The sequence below is a fragment of the Pinus tabuliformis genome, chromosome 2_2 (assembly GCF_031772625.1).
Source record: "Pinus tabuliformis cultivar Carrire ecotype Pingquan chromosome 2_2, CPIR1, whole genome shotgun sequence".
In the NCBI taxonomy this organism is placed as follows: Eukaryota; Viridiplantae; Streptophyta; class Pinopsida; order Pinales; family Pinaceae; genus Pinus; species Pinus tabuliformis.
Window position 1 is genome coordinate 85049547 of NC_142300.1, and position 16179 is coordinate 85065725.

General features: G+C 39.4%; 1 protein-coding gene and 1 pseudogene across 8 annotated transcripts in view; both read right to left on the reverse strand.

The window, feature by feature from the left end:
* The window catches only part of LOC149191548 (SET domain-containing protein), a 411000-nt gene that overhangs the window by 83761 nt on the left and 311060 nt on the right, over nt 1-16179 (reverse strand). The gene's annotated exons all lie outside the window — the stretch shown is intronic.
* Nucleotides 6128-6987, reverse strand: LOC149191549 (superoxide dismutase [Fe], chloroplastic pseudogene; annotated as a pseudogene).

Here is a 16179-nt window from a genome sequence, read left to right on the forward strand (position 1 = left end):
GACAGCCGTTTCATGGGCGAGTTTTGGCAGGAGCTTTTTCGGTTGGTGGGGACGGAGTTGACACCAAGTACCAGTTATCACCCACAGACAGACGAGCAGATAGAGATAGTTAACAAGTGGCTGGAGGGCTACTTGCGTAACTATGTCAGTGAGCAGCAACGAGCATGGCTAAAGTGGTTGCGTCTGGGGGAGTACTGCTACAACACTACACATCACATGTCCATTGGTATGTCACCATTCTATGCTTTGTATGGATATCATCCTTCATCTTTTGTTGACGTGATGTTTGGTGCTAGCAAGGCTCCGAGAGCCAAAATTTGGATCCAAGAGAGTTAGGATATCCTCCGAGCTCTCAAGGATAATATGGCTATAGCACAGAACCAGTAGAAGTTGTATGCTGACAAGGGTTGAGTGGAGAGACAGTTTGAGGTAGGGGACTTGGTCTACCTACGATTACAGTCATACCGACAGTCGTCACTGAAGCAGAAGGGAGTTGAGAAGCTCAAGCCCCACTTTTATGGGCCATACAGGGTGATACGCAGGACTGGACAGGTTGTGTATGAATTGGAGCTGCCCCAAGGCAGCAGGATTCATAACGTTTTTCATGTATCATGCCTGAAGAAGGCATTGGGGCAGTAGGTGACAGTGACAGATGAGCTACCACCCACGGATGATGACGGGCATTTGTTGTTGCAGCCAGAGGCTATTATTGATACCAAGGAGAGGCAGCTGCAGAGCAGGACAGTCCGCGAATTCTTGGTGAGGTGGAAGAATTTACCGGATGAGGATGCCACTTGGGAGAGTGAGAAAATTTTCTAGCATCCATCACTTCAGTTGCTTGAGGACAAGCAACATTTTTTCGGGGGAGACTGTAATATTCTTAATTAGCCATGGCTAATTAGAATATTTGATTTTGCTCAATTTTGCCTGCTATAGTTATTTATAAATAAAAAGGTGAGGAAAGGGGAACATAACTCACTTTTTGAATAAATTCATTCCCTAGTAACACAACATTGTAACTTAAAAGGGGAGCCAAGGGGGCCAAAGGACCACGTAGAGAAGGGGGCCCACGTAGACACTTGGAGGGACTGCGCAAATGGAGAAGGAGCACATGGCAAGAGAGAGACTACGTTGGAGGAGGTGGACCTTAGGGTTTTGGAGAGGCCAACGCTATAAAGAAGAGAGGAGCCTTCTCATTTTGGCATTGGATTATGTTGCATTTGAGCTAGTGACTTCGACTTAGAGCACGCTGGTTGTTTAGCCTGTCTGCAGCACTCTTTAGTGCATCAAGTGTCTCCGTTTGGAGATCTCACCCTTAGCCCCGGGGGACTTCGAGTGCCTGCTCGAGCAAGGTAGTTTCATTAGTATTTTGCAGGAGGAGCGATTTCTGGAGTTGAGGAGGAACTGGGCATTTTGATGACTGTGTAGTCTTGAGAGGGGAGGACGCAATCTCTTTTGGTAGGAGCTCTGGATTGGGTTTATGTGGAGGATTTGAGCTTAGAGATTGAGCAAGGGATCAACCCTTGCATATTGGAGGATTTTGGCAGAGTTTCGAGTAGAGTTTTGGAGGATTCTCTTCAAGGGCAGCGCAGAGCCTTGAGGGATAGCGTAGATCCTCAAGGGGGTGATTTTCGGGGGTCAACTATTTTAGGAAAGCTTTCTGGGCTTTTCTGGGTTTATTCAGCAGAGGTTGATTCCAAAGTTTCAGCATTTTCTGAGGAGGGGAACAACCCCAATGCTCACTTGATTCCAGCAGTAGCAGCAGCACTACAGTTCTCCGGCAGCTTAGACGCAGTTCAGAGAGAGGCCATTTGCTTACCATTCTGAGTATATTTCTTCACTTTCCTTGTGCAAGTCGAGGTGCTATCTTTCTGATCACCTCTTGTACTCTTTCCATTACTCAGTATAATAAAATGGCTTAGCATTTCTCTCTGCATTTCTCGAGTATCTGCTTATATTCCATGTATACATTATTGTATGTTGCACTACTATTATTTTTATCTCTTTGAGCTTCCCGGCTACTATACCACTTGTGTGTTTTTCTCCTATACTCTTAGACAGAGTCTAGAAAGGGCCAAGTAGCCTCCAGATCTCGTCCTCTTTTCAGAGGCGACATATCTGGTAAACGCCCTCCCAGTCCATCTCTGGTTGGAGTTTGCTTGTGTTTGAGGGATACCCCTAATAAGCTAAGTCACCTGACACGGGGATTCGGGACACGTAGGATTCGGGATTCGTGGTGTCGGATTCGGGACACGCTGACCCCCCGGAACAGGACACGTTAGGACACGTTATATATTATTTTATTAAAATATATATATATATATAATATATTTAAATATATATATATATATATATATATATATATATTAAAAATTAGATATTATCATATTTCTTACACAAATTTTAATTAATGATACAAATTTATTGATTTCAAACATAGATCTTCATCTATAGCTATTAGCATGCATAGTACATACAAAATTCAAATAAATGTCAGTGGTACTGGTCACATAAATGATAAATCTATTAAAAAATTAAATCATGATTCATAATTCATAACTGAAAGACAACTTACAACTACAAGATAGTAAGATAAACACACTGACAACTGTAGTTTTCTCATTAAGTCATCAAATCAAAATGTGTTACATAGGTAGTGTTGGTGCAATGCCAATGGCAAATAGAAATAGAAAATATAAAACAACTACAGGTATACAAGCCTCAAGGCATCAATCAGCATCACTGTCCCCATCATCATGGTCCCCACTGCTCTCCTTTACATCCTCCTCCTCCCCTGTATCCTTAGTCGCCTTTGCATCTGCTGGTATGGAGGCTGACTCCTCTAAGTCATCAAATCTAACAGGCTCTAGCACTGGATCATTGAGATCCATGTTAGCCAATGCCAACTCAACAATGGTGTCCAGACCCATATCATCAGGAACAATGTTACTTGGGAGCGGGAGCGAAAGCGGGGAGCGGGAGCGAAAATGGGAGCGGGAGCGACATATTCAGAAGCTCTTGGTTTGGTGCTCTTGATTAAATACGAGTTCCATACCCTAATACATGAGAAAATTCAATGGAAACATTGCAATCCCCCAATCCTAAAATCCTGAAAAACTGATAAGTCTGCTGGATTTTGAATGAAATCTAAAATTCTACTTTCTCCATATGAAATCCAATGAGGCCGGAACCACTCTCATACATCTTGAGTCATTTCATGGTAATGTTAAAAATTTAAGTAAAAGGATGAAAATGAAGATTAAGGAGAATGTCACTTTTACTTTAAGAATTTAACATTACCATGAATAGCATATCAATACTAGGGCCTAGACTTGATTATGAAGCTGCCAAAATGCTCTACTCCTTGCTGCAACAGCACAAATCACTTACCAAATGAAAATATTAATGAGCAAACACGCCCTTTTCATACCCACGCTGAGCTTAGTGAGTCCTGGAAACCGGACACGTGTCCTAAAATCGCGACACGCCACTGAAAATCGCGACACGCCCTCGGACACGACGTGTCCGAAATGGACACGACGTGTCCTGTGATTTGGGCACGAATCTGGACCGAATCGTGTCGGATTCGCCGGATTCGGGATTCGCAGGGGGTTTAGGACGAATCCGGTTTCCTAGCTAATAAGGGATATTACACTGCGAAAAGAAATGTGGATGGAAGACTAAGGAGCTGTGTGGGTGTTTTGATGGCCACTTTAACAGTAACGGCCAAGGCAACAAAGGGACAGATTTCAGAAATGAAGCAGCGAAAAAAAATTCAATTCCTTGCAGGTCTGAACGCTGTAGTTTGAGACTACGTGAATGGAAGGTTTTTGGTGTGCAGTGTTGCAACTTGAATGATGCAAACCTAGAGGCTTGAACAATGCACACCTCAAACAAAATTTCAAAATCCTTCTGCGAAAAAGAAACCCTCCAGGTAGCAGCAGAAAACCCTTGAATTTCTTCAGAAATTGTAAAAAATATAAATCAATCCACTTTAGATTGCCTGATGGAAACCCTGAAAAACTTTTAAAATCTATACCTACAACCTGCAATGGCAAAAACAGAACACAGAGAAGTAAAATGTGCAAGAAACAAAACTGAAAACCCTAAAACCAGCTAAAAATTTACAATATTTACAGATTTTCGACTCTTAAGCAGCCAGATTTGTCAATAATCCACAGTAATATTTTCATAGTTTAAATTTAATGTGAGATACTTCAGAGAACCCTTCATGCATTCATAAAAGAAAAAAAAATCAAATGATAAGCCCAGGATCAAAACCCGCTAGGCTCTTTCAGAAAACGCAATCTGGGAGTTGGCTGGTTCAGCCGAGAACTTCCCCGAACGCCCGGTAATCTAAAAAAAGGGATTTCCTGCACAGCTTAAAATCAACCATTAACATAGAAGGAGAAAACAATAGTGAAATCCAGATCAAATGGAGATACCTGCCATTATATTTCAGAAATTAAACTATCATTCAAACCCCAGAGATCAAACAAGATACCTGTGCCTAAATCAATCTTCATCAAGCTATCGTCAATGGCTGAAAATAAAATTATGCAGAAAAATAAAACATCTTACAGCATTTCCAAAAGAGTAACACCAGCGAGATTTTCAACCCCAAAGTCTTTCTTTATTGCACAAAAAATGACTACAAGAGACTTTCTTTAGCACAAGACTCACAGATTCCATCTCTCAAATGACTCCTAACACCCTATTTAAAGGAAAAATTCCCAACGGCTAGTTCGAGTGATCCATGTCAAACTAATCTCAACCGTCGATGAGAATCAAAATCACTTTTAATCTCATCTATCGAAATCTTAAATGTATTTTAATATATTAAAAAATTAGAACTATGCATTTATTTTCTCAAAACTTTGACTTATTATTATTTTATTAATTTTTTAATTTTTATTTTTTTTATTATTTATTATTTATATCTTTTATTATTTTTATTGGATTCTCAAACTTAGCCTTTGGAAAAATTACCTAAGACCTAGGACCTATGAGGGGATAAAACATTTTCTAACCCTCAAGACACTTTATATCATGACTTTTACAATTTTACATCTCAAGGGGGAAAACCCATTTGACATAGACCCTCATAGACCACCTAGCTCTACGACACAAATATAATCTAGCAGATCAAGCAATTTGTAATAAACTAACCAGATAGTTAGAATTATTTCCAAATTACTTTTACATAGACTCGAAGTACACTAGGATTCCCCTAAGATTCTAGTGACAAAATTCATTCCAGCTTTGGGGTTACGCTGAAGGAAAACTCTGCCGATCATGGATCGGTGAGACAAAAAACCTTCCGAAACGTAGATTATCACTAGAAAATTAGGTTTATCTAGGCAATTTACATACATGACTCAGATCTGCTAAGATTATTTACAATTTACACATGCAAACTGGGTTTACAACATAATATGATCGGGCTGATGATGACTATCGAATGGCACGGACATCTCGATTAAGCGCTATCCCTTTTGCAAAAAAGGGGGTGTACTACTATGGGTAGTTCACTGTTAGACTCTCTCATAAAACAATAATAAATCCAAAAATAAATTAATTAATTAAATATTCCAAGTTAGGAATTTGTGCCTAACTCTTGGGTTGTTCCTCTAAGATAGGAGTTAGCTTAGGTAACTCCTATATTGGTGTGTGTCTGGTGAGAAATTATCTCAACCAAAGGAGAAATTATCTCAACCAAAAGTGTCTAAGATAGCACGCACTATCTTGAGAACATTGTCTCTCATCTATTTATTTGTAACACTATATTCAATTATTTGATGAATGTATGAATGAGAATGAGAGAGAAGCATGAGGCTTTAGCCTTTTTCCGCCAATCTCTGATTTTTATGTGTATTTTTCTGTAATCTATTTGAGTTAATTTCATTTTCAATATGTGGTATCAGAGCTGAAAGATACCTGTTCTGCATTTTGTTTGAATCTGCAAGTATATTGCTCTGGAAATTGCAGGAAGAATTTAGCTGCCTTCAAGATTCCCAAGAAGGTTTTTTTGTGACAGACTCGCTTCCTAAAACAGCCAGCGGTAAAATCCAGTGACGCGCTATGGCTGAACAATTCGGCGCATCCGTGTGAGTTTGTTCGTAATGTATGCAGAGCATAACTGTCAGGAGATGTAAAAGCTAAAGTCCTAGAAACCAATCATGTTGCAGAAGCCTTGGCACGATCAAGCCGAGCATTGACAGCGTCCCAGGAAACAAGCTCATTCATAAATGTCGATATGTAATCTGGCCGTCGATTCTGATAGTCAAGGTAATACGCATGCTCCCAAACATCTATGGTCAGAAGCGGCTTATGACCCCAGATAAGAGGATTCAGAGCATTTGGAGTTTTTTCAATTACAAGTTTATTGTCTTTTAAAACAAGCCAGGCCCAACCAGAGCCAAATTGTGTTGTTGATGCTTGCTTGAATTCCTTTAAAAATTCATCATAAGCACCAAAGTCCCTTTTTATAAGTTCAAGGATCTCTCCTTTAGGCTCTTTCCCACCCCCGGGTTTCATACATTCCCAAAAGAACTCATGATTCCAGGCCTGAGCAGCATTGTTAAATACTGGAAGAGGATCACCGTTGTTATATGTTTTCTTAATAATGTCTTCTAAGGTACACTCTGCCAGCTCTGTATCCTTAATCTGATTGTTACAGTTATCAACATAAGCTTGATGATGCTTGCCCCAGTGGAAAGACAAAGTCTGTTTGCTCATATGTGGTTCTAATGCATCAAAATCATAGGGAGGAGGATTCAAATTAAGAAGTGCAACTGTTGGTGGAGCACTTCGAAACTTGGGAACTGCTACTTTTCGTAAATGTATATGTTTTGGATGAGAAATGAAACTTGCAGGTGCAGCCAATGGAAGTAGCGGAAGTGAAATTGGACAGTGCAGCAGCGCCATCTCTATACCCAAGAGACCACGATTGAAGCCTCTCTTTCGGAATGTTGATAATCTCCCCCAACTCCATATTATTAGCAGCGAGAAATCCATCTACATTACGCTCTGCGTGGACTGCAAATTCCGACCTCAAATCCAGTGGAAAACTTCATCAAATTGAACAACAGTTCTGGAAGCACGCCTAATTCGCTCAAACATACCTGAAGATACTGAAACATCGACTTATGAAGCTGCATCGGTGCGTGAAGATTCAGGTAATTTTAATGCGGAGAATGATTTTACTTATCAAAAGTTGAAACAATTTTCTTTATAAATATTTATGTGCTTCATGAATGATACATGGTGGCCAAAGATTTTGGTTAAAACAAAACAAGATTAAAGGAAAACCTGCATAAGATTGAAGCACTTCCTTCAAGGTCTATGCGTAGTTATTCATAAACATTATACATGAAGCGATGCACAAGTTCTAATGGCATAAGAAAATATATTTTATTACTTTTCATTACAGTAATAAAATATTTTATAGTCCTTGGTGATATGTAAAAGAAACGCTTTGGAGGATTTAAATGCATAAGTCAAGTTGGGTAAGGAAAAGGTAAAGTTGTTTATTAAATTGTTTTTGGAGAGATAAGGAGTGGAATATGGTTGAGTGATATTTCAACATGCGATAAATTATTTTTTATTTTTGGGAGTAATAAGTGTGAAGTGGGGATTTTTACATTGGAAATCACATATGTGTGATAATAAAGTTTTGTCATGGAGTAATAAGGGTGATGTTTTGAAATCTTTGGAGTGATAAATTTTTTCAGTGGAAGGCTCATTGGTGTAGGAGGTTGAGTCAGGTTTTTGAACGCATTTTCTTCCAAATTTGTGAGTGTCAAATTCTCATTGTTTGAGAAAGCTTTCATGGCAATGTTGTAAAAGATGAAAGGTTGATGATCTCAATACTCAATAAAGACATATTATTTGTGGTGATTGTGTCCTAGATCCGCCCGAAATTGAATAAGGGGATCTAAGGTACACTGTGTGTGTTTGATGGCGCATGTGTTTTATGGCTTCATGTTGTTACTTATGATTTGTGTCTAGTTGTGACACATAAATGATCGCATTTACCACACACATAAAGTTCAATGAAAGCAAGCACAACACCTGTAATGAAATCGCTGCAAGGAAGGATAATTAAGCTCCACACATACAACAACTCATCAAAGTTTTCAACATCGGCATTCTACCTCAACAAACAAATTCACTCAATACAATCAAGTTCATGAATCTGTAGACTCCAGCATTTCAAAGCAATGTCTACATCACTACAATCAAGTTAATGAATCTGTAAACTTCAACGTTTCAAAGCACAGTCTACATCAACATTGTTGAACTTGTAATCAAACTCAAATCACATTGAATTGTAAGGGTGCATTATCGATTGAAACCGACACCCAAGTCTTGAATTGAGTCAAACTGAATTCATTGTAGTGAGTCATTAAAATCATTGTAAGCTTTTTTGGGTGCATTTTCGACAGTGTTCGACACCCTTCCTTTAAGCAAAATCAAGTGAATGCACGAATTTTAACTCTAAAGCAAACAAGCAACAAGTTTACATCTCCTGCAAGTGAGCGTGAGTATTCATTCAAGCAATTTGCATCAAAATAGTACAAAGTTCAAACTTTCAAGCGAGCCAGAGTGAAGATCATTGCAGCAACCATCAAAGCAGCCAAACAAGTTCAACTCTAACACCAATCAAGCAAGTTGAGATCGACATCAAGCGAGCGTGGCTATTCATTCAAGTGAGCGTGAAGTCATTCATGCAAATACGATCATCATCAAGCGAGCGTGCCATTCAAGTCCCATAGCAAGCGAACTTGTCATGCAAGTAACAAAATCAAGTGAAACAGTTCAAAGCACAACATCTACGACAAGAGAGCCTGATTTCAAATAAGCAAGTTCAGATGGCGCAACATATTCAGTTGTTAAACATTCTTCACAGTTTGATCATCTCCAGTGATGAAGACATGGTGCACATCAGCAAAGAAACTCTTGCTGATCTTTCACGGCATCTACAACAAACACATGAAACCATTCAGTTTCTTCAACTAGAGTCGCAACTACAAAAAGATGAGCTGCAACAAAAGAGTGCTTCTTCCAAGTCATTCAACCATACAAATGAAGATAAAGATGTTGATTCCAAATCACTTATCCAAACAACTTCAAGTGTCGAAGTTGTTCATGATCAAATTCAAATTTCTTCCAAACCCATCATCAAGCCCTGGGAAGAAATTCAAAATAACAAGAATCGACGAGGCTTAGGGTATGTCACTGATGACACCAACTTACATATCCCAGATTATTCCAAGCAAATTAAGTTCGTGAGTGCAAGATTTCTTGAACAACACACCTCAGCAGGTTCTGAGAAAGTTGCAGTCAAACAGAATTGCACGCAACCTGAAGTTGAAGTCCAACCGAAATGTTCTCATTGTCAAAGAACCGGTCATATGGAAGATCAGTGTTTTGATCTCCATCGTTGTTGCCATTGTGGCAAGCCCAATCATTCCTCAAAAAAATGTCGCAACCAACAAAAATCAGCCAGATTGAAGATACATTATGAATGGATCGATCCTTGGGAATGGTCATCCACAGTCAAACGATTGTCTCAGTTCTACAACCGACTACAATCACACATAGTGCAGCCAGCAGTGAACAGATGATGGTACTCTCATGTAGTTGAATGAGGGAGTACAACAGTGAAACTCTCCTACACCTGAAGGGGGGGAGTTCAAATATATTTTGGAGAAGATTGTCTCTCCTTTCAGCTGACAAAGGGGGGAAAATGTCAATGCAATTGACAAGTGGTTGTCAGACTGAAAGTCTCGTCAACATCAGCGAAGTAGCCAGTGGGCATCTTCATCAGCCAGTGGGCATTTGTCATCAGCAGTGAGCATCAGCAAATTCGCCAGTGGGCGATCGACAACCAAAGCAGTAGTGAGCAGCTTTGATCATAGCAAAAAGTGAAACTCTCCTACACCTGAAGGGGGGGAGTTCAAATATATTTTGGAGAAGATTGTCTCTCCTTTCAGCTGACAAAGGGGGGAAAATGTCAATGCAATTGACAAGTGGTTGTCAGACTGAAAGTCTCGTCAACATCAGCGAAGTAGCCAGTGGGCATTTGTCATCAACAGTGAGCATCAGCAAATTCGCCAGTGGGCGATCGACAACCAAAGCAGTAGTGAGCAGCTTTGATCATAGCAAAAACAACATTGAGTTGTTTTTCAACATCTTCAGCCAGTGGGCAATCATCAGCAGCAAATACGCCAGTGGGCGTTCATCAAAATTGTGTCAGTGGACACCGGATGCTGTTTTCAAACAAAGGACAGCTGGATCCTTTTGCGGCTTGGCACATGATGGAGTTGTCAAGCGACATTCAGAGATGAATCAGGCATGCAGCTGATTCATGTTCTCTTCAGATTTGCGTTTTTTCCACCATCCAGTTTTGGCGGTTTTTTCAGGCAATGTTTTTCAGGATCAACATGAGAACTTGGAAGATGGTTCTCGTTCTTATTTTTGGATTTATCATTGAGGGGGGGAATGTTAGACTCTCTCATAAAACAATAATAAATCCAAAAATAAATTAATTAATTAAATATTCCAAGTTAGGAATTTGTGCCTAACTCTTGGGTTGTTCCTCTAAGATAGGAGTTATCTTAGGTAACTCATATATTGGTGTGTGTCTGGTGAGAAATTATCTCAACCAAAGGAGAAATTATCTCAACCAAAAGTGTCTAAGATAGCACGCACTATCTTGAGAACACTGTCTCTCATCTATTTATTTGTAACACTATATTCAATTATTTGATGAATGTATGAATGAGAATGAGAGAGAAGCATGAGGCTTTAGCCTTTTTCCGCCAATATTGTGTCTCTGATTTTTATGTGTATTTTTCTGTAATCTATTTGAGTTAATTTCATTTTCAATATTGACACATAGTGGTCAACATCTGGCTCTACTTGGGGACATGTTGTTGCACTGTAAGAATGTGAGAATCCAAAATTTGCATCCACGCAACACACAACCAAAAATAAGTAGCATCCATCCAAAAATCATCATATAACTTTAAGCACAGGAAAGATATCAGCTCTTCATTTATTAACTATCTAGTAACATGAAAAGTAAATCTAATCTAAAACTGAAATGAAAATGCTGAAAAAACAAGTAGGGTTAGAAATACAGAGGATGCCCCATGGCATCAGATGTGTTCAATATAGTGTATACTAAGCATTTGCCTGCTTTCAGGCAAATCTGTTGGCTACTTATCAGATGTGCCATGTCCAATTCTGCATACGGTAGGACTTTTCCCTATCCGAAAATCAAGCTGCTCACAGTCGTCTGATGCATCAAATCTTCTTCTCATTTTCTTTTTCTTGAGCTTTTTCTTCGTGGCAGGCTGTATCACTGATGATGTAAAACTTTCTGTTTCAAAGCTCTCAGATGAAGTATGTAAGATATCCGTGACATGTCTTTCTTCATTTTGCATCTGCCCTGTCAAGGATGATGGATCAATATCACAGGTGCCATGAGTTATAACTTGATCTTCAATGACTGGTGGATTAACCGTGTGAGCATCAATCTGATTATTAATTTTCCTTTTATCCAGGTCACCTTCAATCATCCACTTTCCAATGGAACAAAGGACCTCATAATAAGATGGAGCTTGCTATAATAGATAAGGAGGCTCCTGATCTATTGACGTTCCCTGGTTTCTTTCATCCTCTGACCGTTGTTGAAATTTCTGAACCTATATTGTAATGGCATCCATCTAACTACAGTGTTCAACCTTCATAGCATTGATTTTCCTGGCATGGTCTTCTTCCATGGTCAATAACTTATTTTGCATAGAATTAATTTCCCTATCATGATTAGCTTTCATGGTTGTCATATTTTCCTCTAAGCCCGATAACTTGCTTTGCATAAAACTAACTTCTGTGTCATGATTAGTTTTCATGGCCTCAATTTCCTTAGCATGCTGATTTTGCATGATCTCCATCTCCTTATTACGTTTTTCCAGGTGGATGCATAAAGTTCTCACATCATTGGCGTAATTAGTTTGATTGATCTCCATATTTTTTACCAGCCGCATTAGTTCTTGTATAATTTGCTTCTGATCTTCCTTTTCATTGTTGACACTGATTTTATAATTTGTCCCTGCTTTTCTAGTATCATGGATTTGATCTGCAATGGTACAAGTGGATGGCACATTCTAATATGAACAATTGTCATGAAATCTTTCATCGACAGCTGAACTTTTTATAAGATTACTTTCATTCTGTTGCACAATTTTAGGGGCACAAGGCGAGCTATATGGATCACCATATCTATCTTTAAAAGCATTGACAATGTCTTGTAAAGAAGTGAAAGAATCCTTAGAACAATTGTTAAACCAATTCAAAGCATCACCCTCTTCAAAGAAAAGACAAAAAGACGCATTTTGACATCTTCATGATTATACTGAGGGGGTCTACAATATATAATCATTATACGAGTAAACTTGCCTAGATGCTTTCTAACATCGACTGAATCAAAACTCGAGAACAAAGGTAATTTAGAAATGGCCACTTCCGGAACATCATGGAGAACATCAGTAAAATGACATGGTTTAAACGAATAATCCATGATGAATAACAAGGGACCAAACGGATGATAGAAAGAGATCTTTGCTCAAGAAAATCAAGAGATGAAAGAAGTGGAGTCGCCACTTGAACAATGAATCTAATTCAAGGATCCAAAAAGCAACCAACAAGCAGATATAAGGGAGGCTTCTTGTCTGGGAAAAAATAAAAGAAATGGAGTTGCTACCCAAACAAAAAAGGAACTGAAGAGTAGTTGTTGATATGATGAAAAATAAGGCGATGAAAAGATTCAAATGATGCCAAAAAATGTTGAATCTGCCAACTCAAATGAGAGATGAAAAAGATGAAATAATGCTGAGAAATGAGAAGATGAATGTCGTTGAAACGCCAGGGACAGAAAAACTCTATCCCCGGCAACGGCGCCAAAAAATGTTGTCGCACAGATTGTCACGACAACACTCAGACCGGGGGTTGTCACCCTGATCCCCAATCTCTCCGTTTAAGCTATCTCCCGAGGCTAAGGGGGGTAAACCCTATGGGATGAATGAAGACCAAGTATTTACAACCTGTGAAAGAAATTTTTTTCCCAATTTTGGCAAAAGTCCCTGGCCACCATATGTTTCCCACCATGTGGGAGAATCAAATCTATCTCTGTCTTCCATTGCATGGAAGTTACCAAACAAACCAATGCCACTGAAGTATTTTCCTATTTCAAGGTGCACAGCTGCACATTCCTCCCTGTCAGGTATCAACTTTTCTAATGCTTGCAAAAATCCACTAGTTAACTCTGCATCTAAATGGGGTTTGGTCCTAATCCCAAACCTGGGGCAGGTTGGCCCAACCAAGATGTAGAGTAGTATTTTGGCGTAAGGATATACGCCAAGCAATGTAGTGTAAGATTAAGTCTATTCCACCGTTCACACACACAATTGTGAATCAGTTTGTACAAGTCGAGATCTCTGTTATGAACAATATCTTTTATTTGCCCCAACATGGTATCCATCTGCTCATATACCTCGTCAATCACTGGTTTGTCTGTATCTGCAAACCGAATCATGTGATAAATGGGCTTGGGGAAATCCAATACTTGCCTCACACTTGTCCAAAACTGACCATCAAGAGCGGCCTCCTCCACCAGTTCAAAACCTCGTCTGTCAGCTGCATTTGTAGCCCTTTCCTTTAATACCTGCCAATGTGGACTTGATACCATGCTAGCCAATGACTCTCTTACCTTCAAAAGGCGCCTGAAGGTGAGGTAATAGCTACCAAATCTGGTCTTCGCAATCTTCAACAACTCCAATCTCGAGTGACTACGGAAAAGGCCATGGGTATTGCTATGATTTGTAATAAATTTTATCATTTGTTTGCCTTTCTTGTACAAATCACCAATCCATTTGTATTGTGCATTTTTGTTCTTGACAACATTGTCAGGCCAGGGTAACTCCAGAATGAACGGAAGAAAAACTGAGATATTATTTCATTAAAGAACTATTGTTTATTTCACGTTCCAGTTCACCCATCCGTTGAGGATTAGGTGTCAACATTCCCCCCCTTAATCTAAAGGGATGTTGGTGAGTCCAAGCATCGTTCTGAATCTTTCAAGCTTTTCTCTTCCAAGCGCTTTGGTGAAGATGTCTGCAATTTGCTCGTTTGTGGAACAATGACGGAGATGGATTGTTTTGGCCTCAACATGATGTCGGATCAGATGATATTTAGTATTGATGTGCTTAGTACGATCATGGAACTTTGGGTTCTTGGCCAACTTTATTGCAGAAGTGTTATCAATCATGAGTGGAGTTGATTGCATTTGTTTTACCTGCAAATCTTCAAGAATTTTCCTGAGCCACACAATTTCTTTCGTTGCTTCAGCTGCTGCCACGTATTCTGCTTCTGTTGTGGAATCTGCTGGTACTGATTGTTTGCGTGATCTCCAGGAGACAGCTCCTGATCCAAGACTCATAGCATATCCTGAAGTAGATACCCCAGTTTCTTTGTCTCCATCGAAGTCTGAATCAGAGTATCCAATCAAGTTGAAGTCATCCACCTGTGTATACTTGATTCCAAGGTCTTGAGTTCCCTTCAAGTACCTTAGAACTCTTTTTGCAGCAGACCAATGTCCCTCACAAGGCTTTTGCATAAACCTGGAGAGGATTCCAACAGCAAATGAAATGTCTGGTCTGGTAGTAGTGAGGTAGATGAGACTTCCTACAAGCTGTCTATACTTTGTTGCATCCTCAAATTCCTTTCCTTCAATAGATGTGAGCTTCAAGTTTTGTTCCATTGGAGTAGAAAGAGGATTGCACTCTGTCATGCCAAATCTGTTTAACAAATCTCCAATGTATTTCTTTTGAGAAAGAAATATGGATTTTGGATGTTGGGTTACTTCAATGCCAAGATAGTAATGAACATAGCCTAAATCAGTCATTTCAAAACTTTTACCTAATTCTTTCTTTATGGATGCAATATAGCTTTCATTGTTCCCTATCATTAAAAGATCATCTACATATACCACAAGATATACAACTGTTTTGCCAACTTTCTTGACAAATAAAGTTGCATCATCAAGATCAAAATGTTTGAAGTTGAGTTTCAGAAGATGCTCAGTTAGTTTTTCATACCAGGCTCGTGGTGCTTGTTTGAGGCCATACAAGGACTTCACAAGTTTGCATACTTTGTGTTCATGTCCTTTCACAGCAAATCCTTCAGGCTGGGACATAAAAACATTCTCTTTTAGATCTCCATTCAAGAATGCAGTTTTTACATCCATTTGATGGACTTTCCAACCGTTCTGAGCAGCTAGTGCAAAGAGTGTCCGGATGGTGGCCCATTTTGCTGTGGGGGCAAAAGTTTCCTCATAATCGACCCCTTCCTTCTGTGCAAAACCTTTTGCCACAAGCCTAGCTTTGTGCTTGTCAAGTGAGCCATCAACTTTGTACTTGTTCTTGTAGACCCACTTGCAGCCAATTGGTTTGGTTCCAAATGGAGGATCAACCAGCTTCCAAGTGCCATTCTTTATGAGGGCATCATACTCCTTCTGCATCGCTTCTTTCCATTCATCATGAGAAGCAGCTTCTTTGAAGGAAGTTGGTTCAAAATCTGTAGACAAGTTCAATTCACAATCATAAGTAACATCCATATCAACAGGTGAATTAGAGTCATCTACATCACCTCCATCTTGTCGGTTTGTATTTCTGGTTCCTGTTTTTCCAATTTCATTAGGATGAACACTTTCAAGTGTCTTTGTCAGCCACTTTGCTGGACCTTTCTGAGATGGTCCAGGCTGCTCAGTTGATTGAGTTGGGACTGAATCAAGATTGAGTCTCCCAATTCTATCAATTACATCACTTAAAGCATCATCCGTTGTTGGAGTTTCATGCAGGGGAGATTGTTCTTCAGAAGAAGATTCCACATGTTGTTCTAATACAGGAATCCCCCCTTCAAGATGTGGAATCTGATTATCAAATTCTTGAAATGATTTTGTTTTTGCGAATCTATCCAAGCGATCAAGTTGCCGCTCAACAACATTGTCAGATTTGGATGATTCGAGAAAAATGACATCTCTAGATAAAACAAACTTTTTATTTACTTCATCATAGAGGCGGTATGCTTTAGATGTGTTTGAATCAATGTTGC